Here is a 7,066-nt window from a genome sequence, read left to right as displayed (position 1 = left end):
AAATTCAAACGAGCTTGGATTTGTAGGGGAATCAGATGAGAGAGTTGGATGAAGGAGAGTTCAAAGGGAAGGGGAGATGTTGGGTTAGTTAGTGATGGAGAAGGGGGAGATGTTGTGTGTTCGTTGGTGAGTGTTGCAGATTTAAGGGAAAGGGAGATCGAAGCAAAAAGTGGAAGAAAATGAGATGAGATAAGTGCGAGGAGGGTTTCTATAATGCTCGTGCTCCGTTAATTCGTACAAAATGGTTTAAGTGAATGTTTAGTAGAATTGTGCATAACTTGTTTGTACTCTATGCTTACCCAAATTCTACAGTATTCAAATAATATAAACACACACACACATACACACATACACACACACATACATACATATATATATATGTATATATATATATATGTATATAAGGTTGATTTCACGTGAGACGGGCATGTTGGGTTCACATGAGACCGACTTGTTTTCATAAGACCCGTGAGACTTTTTTCTACAATTGAAACTTCACAGCAAAACGTTGTGAATGTTAAAAAAAAGTCGAACCTTCACAGCAAAAATACTGAGAAGGTTACTTTCATAGGATTTTATTGTGAAGTTTTAAGTGTAAAAAAGTGGTCTCACGGGTCTCACGAAAACAAGTTGGTCTCACGTTATCCCAAGTGTGTGTGTATGGGGTTGTGTGTGTGTGTATATATGGGGTAAAGAGTAAATTACATTTCATCATCCCTGTCTAATCACCGTCATTATTCGTACTCTCGTTATCTCTAAAAATTCTCTCAATTTATTAAGGGAATCGAAGAAATAATCTTATATTCGGAATCCACTCTTCGAAGCCTTCCAAAATGTATAAATTTCTTTTGTTTTTATTAGGATGTTTATGTTAGGATATTTGAGGTTGGTTTATAATTGTGTATATGATTAGTATATGAATTGGTATTTACAATTTATGGTTAAATAAATGTTTTGGAATGATTCGATTAGCTAAAATTGATGTAGAAAGAAAAAGGTAAATTATGGATTCAATATAGTTAAGGTGTGTGTATAAGTTAAACCGCACACTAAGTGTTGATTAAATGTCTATGAGAACAAAATTGCATGATTAAGCTTAGGATAATGACCATTGAACTTGTTTTAATTTTTAGTATATTAATATACGTTTGGAGTATTTAAATGTTGTAAATCATTAAAGTTTTGATACTAAAAGTGAGTTAGGAAAGATACGGAAATCGGAATTACGGACAACTTCAAGTCCAGTAGTTTAACAGTGTATAACTCATAAACCGTAAGTCGTAATACGCTCATATTTTGTAGGTAGAAATCAGTTAGTATATACTAGAACTGTTATGAAGGGTCTAAAACCCAGTTGTGACTCTAAGTGACTCAAAACAGTGTGTTTTTAGGGTTGTGCATTGTGTACATGGGATCATAGCTGCTATTCTGTAAAATTTAAAAAAAATAGGTGGATGATCCATATGAGATGATTCCAAAACTAATAGACTCACATGATACCATACTTCAACATTCATTTAGATAATATAATCCGGATTGGCCTCTAAGTAGGGTGAAAATGCTCAAAAGGAAGAGGGACAAAAGCCATTGGACCGAACATGCATAAGGCTAAGTGTTACATTTAAGTTCTCAATTCGTATCCAGCTGTATTTCTTGATGTCTATGTTGTTTAAGTTCATTAAGACCTAAGTAACTTTTTAGAAGAAATATGTTATGGTTTTTATGTCTTGCAAATAATAACTCGTTTATGCATTCGTTAGGCACGCGGGCAAGTCAAACTTAATCGTGAATTCTGTTTGATCGCGCGTTAATTATCAAATTCGAGTAAGGTACGGATTTCATACCTTATTTGACATGGGATAGTCATTTGCGTAAGGCTTCCTAATCCGAATAACATATCATAAATCCCTAATACGTTGGTTCCAAATTCTCATTATATTGAGCTTTTGTTTCTTTTTGATATATGACTTAGGGGCCGTTTACCAAATACTTACCCGGTAAGTGTTAACCGGTAAAATTTAACACTATTATTTACTTATCGAGTAATATTTTAGTCCACCAAAACGACATCGTATGCAACAATTTACTCAGTAAGCTCTTACCATGGTAAGAGTCGTCGCCCTCACTTACCGGGTAAGACTCATGATCTTTGTCTCGCTCTTACCGGGTAAGATTTTTGGTCCTTACCATATTCATCTGGTAAGGTAATGCGACTTCATAAGCGCTTACCCGAGTAAGTGTTTGGTAAACGGCCCCCTTACTTTCTTATTGGAACATGAATCACTTGATCACTCGACTTGTTAGATCGTATATATTGTGAACTTCTTATTCTAGACTAAATGTTGGGGACACTGCTATTGAGATGTTTCCATGATGATTAAAACGATCATGGCATCTTCGCATATATAGTCTTTAAAGGTGGACTTGACTATGCACCGATCAAATAGAGCGGGTATGGATCGATCCTAGAACCATTATCGGATAATAAATTGTGGACGTGGTTAAATCCACGAAGAGGATTGGTGTGTTGAATTCGCATCTCTTTCCTCACTCATGTCCGAACGGATTGATCATCTTTTGGGAACAACGCGTCCTCGTGATGGGATTTAGTCTTCGGATTCTTGACAAGCCATCGGGGCATTTTGACTTTCTTTTGAATTATCACTTAATGTTATGTATTTCTTTTGAACTTGTTATCTCATATCCATTATTTAGTTACTATTATCCGTTCACTGTGCATTAAGTTCAACTGAGATTTTATTGTCCTCGGCAGGTACATGATTAGCAGGAATTTTGGGATAAGAGCTAGTGAGATGACAATACTAAAGATAACTCATTATAACCTATTTTTGTTAAACTTTTGATGACTAATGTAGATATACTTATATTTTGGGAGCATATTTTGATACACGTTGTTATCTCCGTTTGTGGTTATGTAATTATCTTTTGGTAAATTAGTTAACTGCTCTGATTTATATAATGCATTGAATTGTATTTAAAAATAACAATTGTGGCATCTTCCGTCTTTAGCCACGCAGGACGGGGGTGTTATAGTTTACGTTACCTAGAAGTGGTCATGAACGAAGAGAATGGGTGGACTGGTTGCTTCATAGACAAAGAAGGAAGAACGGAGGGAGGGGGGGTCTAGGTCATGGTTGGTGGAGGCAAGGGGCAACAGATTTGGTGTGTCAGTGGTTTCCCGGTTTAGGGTCGGGGAAGTGACCGGTGGTTTTTCGATTTTATAGCAATAGTTATCCGGTGAAAACCTGTTACCGACAAAAAGGTAGTTCTCTATATAACATTTAAGAGGAAAATTATATGAAAAAGTAACGTATTTTAACTTGATTCCTGTATTTGATAACGTACTTTCAAAACTTCCATTTTGGTACCTAAGATGTAAAGTTTTAAACATTTAAGTACACGGGTAATCGGTTTAAGACTAATTTTATATTAAAAAAATAGATGTCACTAATCACGTTAGCAAATAATACTGAGTTGCATACCACATCACTCATTACATCAACATGATAACCGTTTAATGCTTCAACCGGTTACTCAGGTACTTAAATGTTTAAAACTTTATATTTTAGATACCAAAATGAAAATTTTGAAAGTACGTTACCGAAAATAGGAATCAAGTATTTGCCCATATTTAAGTTACAATCTTGGTCCCTCTAATTTACATTTTTATTTATTTTTCTAAATAAAAATGTGATTAAAAGACCCAAATTACCCTTCATTTTACAGGTTCTTCTAAAGGCCGTTAGAAAGAGGGACCAAATCCGGTTGTTTTTGGATACCACAATGATGCATCTGTAATTTCAAAACAGTACGAACCAAAAGTATTACAAACAACAAACCACATGAACCAAACTTGTAGTTTACTCTTTAAAATATTTCCAACACAAGTTTATTTTAAAACTAGTTTCGAGAAACAACGTATCGTATATATAATAACTTTAGTGAAAAATATAAATGCTTTAAGGTTTTCTTTTATTTAAAACATTTTCAAGGTAAACATGAAATTTGAGATTTTTGTAAACTTGTTCCCTCACAATATAAAACAAAAAAAAATGGTGTTAATGAAGTAGTCTTAGGGGTGTTTGAGATTGTTTATAAAAAACTTATTGACTTATTCCGGTATGACACTGGTAATAAGCACTTTTGAGTGTTTAGATAAACAGTTTATATCGGTGTCAAATCGGTAATAAAGAGTTTTTAAAAAAACTAAATCATTCTAACTTATAATAAGCTTTTGTAGGAAAACATAAGTTGTTTCAAATAAGAAAAAAGAGTTGGATCACAAGTATTTTATATGTAAATAAATTTGGTTGAAATGTTTCCAAAGCAAAAATATGGAATACTTTTGACATGCTATTTTACCCCTTCTTTTCTTTTCTTTTCTTTTATTAAGGGATCGTTTACTAAATGCTTACTTAGTAAGTACTTATCAAAAAAAATTCCTCATCAGATAAACATGACAAAGACCAAGAATCTTACCGGGCAAGAACGGTGAGAAGGATGGAGAGTCTTACCCGGTAAGTGAAGAATACAACGTTTACCCGATAAATTGTTGCATTCAATACGTTTTGATGTACTAAAATCTTACGTATCAAAATAAATAATAGTGTTGATTCATAAAGATAAGCATTTACCGGGTATACATCTAAATAAACGGTCCAGGCCAATAAGATTGTATCAATTGTTTTATAGATCGTCCTGCAAAGTATTTTTTTTATTTGAATAGGAGGAAGCACCGTGGGAAAGGTAAGGAGACGGAATTGCAGAATAAGAGGGAGAAGGCCCTTTGTTCCCGATGGGATGAGAAGTGGAACTTGGGCCACCGATTTCGTCGCAAAGAGTTGAGTGAAAAAGAGGAACCGTTAGAGCCACAAACAGAGGATATCGGTGAGCAACCTTCAAGTTGAAGGCTTCAACAGAGATTTTCTGTAACTCGGTAATGGGGATTACAAATCCGAAAACAATGAAATTAAAGGGGCTGTTGTGTGGGACAGAGGCAATCATCATGATTGATCTAGGGGCCACCCACCAGATTCGAGTCAAGGAAGCCAATACCGCTTTTCGAACCCATGAAGGCCACTATGAAATTTTAGTTATGTCGTTTGGCTTAACGAATGCTCCAGCAACATTCCAGTCGGTAATGAATGACATCTTTCATCCTTTTCTCCGTAAATTTGTCTTTTTCCTTTTTGATGACATTTTGGTGTATAGTCGGAGTGAGCAACAACACGTTGAACACTCACATCAGTGTTAGAGCACCTTGGACATCACAAGTTCTATGCCTATCCTAGCAAGTGCGAGTTGGGAAAAACAGAGGTGGCATATTTAGGTCACATGATATCATCAGGCGGGAGTCATGGACTCGAAGAAGATTAAGGCAATGGTAGAATGGCCAATGCCCCAAAATTTCAGAGTTGCGTGGCTTATTGGGGTTGACGGGGTACTACTGGAAGTTTATAGCCGGGTACGCTCGTGTGGCCACCCCACTCACCGACCAACTAAAGGAAGATAGTTTCAGGTGGTCGGTAGCAGCTACAGAGTTATTTCACTCGCTGAAGACGGCCTTAACCCAGGCTCCAATTTTAGCAATGCCAAACTTTACTCAACCTTTTATCATTAACGCCGATGGGTCGGGCTATGGCGTTGGGGCAGTGCTGTTACAAAGTCAGCACCCAATTGCCTATTTTAGCCAAGTACTGGGTATGAAATGTCGTTTGAAACTGGAGTATGAAAAAGAGTTGATCGCTACAGTCTTCGTTGTGTTGAAATGCGACATTGTATGTTGGGACGGCATTTTATAATACGTACAGACAAAAAAAGTCTCAAGTACTTGTTGCTCCAACAGGTGGTGTCTTTGTTGGATCGATATGCTAAAACAACCAAAGTTTATTTGATAATCTGAGAATTCACACTATGAAAAGTGTGTAGAATTTACATATTTATAGACACCGAAAAGGTGCCATCGAACCATCACACCCTTTCGTGAATAGTCGCACCTCTTCGTGGATAACTACCAATAACTTCCTAATAACTACCTATATATACATATACTATTTAAATGCTTACAACGAGATTAATCTAACATTCACCCCCTTAATCTCGATTGTGTTGAATAAGATTTTTAACTCCAAGTAGTTGTCTCATAGTGATGAACCTTATTCTTGGTAGTGGCTTTGTCAGAATGTCAGCTCGTTGTAGTTCTCCAGTGATGTGTTCAACTGTCAAATCTTCTTTCTCCACGCATTCTCGTATGAAGTGATACTTTGTATCAATGTGTTTGCTTCATCAATGAAATACTGGATTCTTCATTAGTGTTATTGCTGACTTGTTATCCACATAGATAGTAACATTTTCTTCCTTAGTATCAGTAATTTTGCTGAGTAGTCTCTTTAACCAGAGAGCTTGTGTTGCTGCTGCTGCTGTTGTTGCCGCAATAAACTCTGATTCACATGAAGATAAAGCTACTGTTCCTTGTTTCTGAGTACTCCAACTGATAGGTGAATTTCCAAAGTAAAAAATTATACTAGTTGTGCCTTTACCTTCTTGTGTGTTAACACCGTAACTGCTGTCGCTGTATCCTTGTATCTTGTTTCCTCCTTCATGCCCATAAGTTATACCATAGTCCTTAGTTCCTTTGATATAACGCAGCACTTGTTTGATTGCTTTCATATGCTGCTCCTGTGGGTCTTTCATGAAACGACTAAGTAATCCAACAGGAAAAACTTATATCAGTTCTTGTATGTAGTAAGTATCGTAGATATCCAATCAGGCTTCGATATTCGGTGGCGTCTATGAATCTTGCTTTGGTTACTTTTGTGAGTTTGAGACTTGGTTCCATAGGTATTTTTGCTTCATTGCAGTCTAACATCCCTGTGTCACTAAGTATCTTGTTTGTGTAGCCAGTTTGCTTTATTGAGATTTCACCCCCGTATTGAATACCCATTTCAGACCAAAGACTTCATCAAAGTCTATGCCATGTTCTTGAATATATCCTTTGGCCACTAGTCGTGCCTTATGCTTTAATATTCTTCCTTCAGCATCCCTC

This window comes from Cynara cardunculus, assembly GCF_001531365.2.
Source record: "Cynara cardunculus var. scolymus isolate 2C chromosome LG 2, CcrdV1, whole genome shotgun sequence".
Lineage (NCBI taxonomy): Eukaryota > Viridiplantae > Streptophyta > Magnoliopsida > Asterales > Asteraceae > Cynara > Cynara cardunculus.
The sequence above is the reverse complement of the archived record's forward strand: the minus strand, read 5'-3'. Positions refer to the sequence as shown.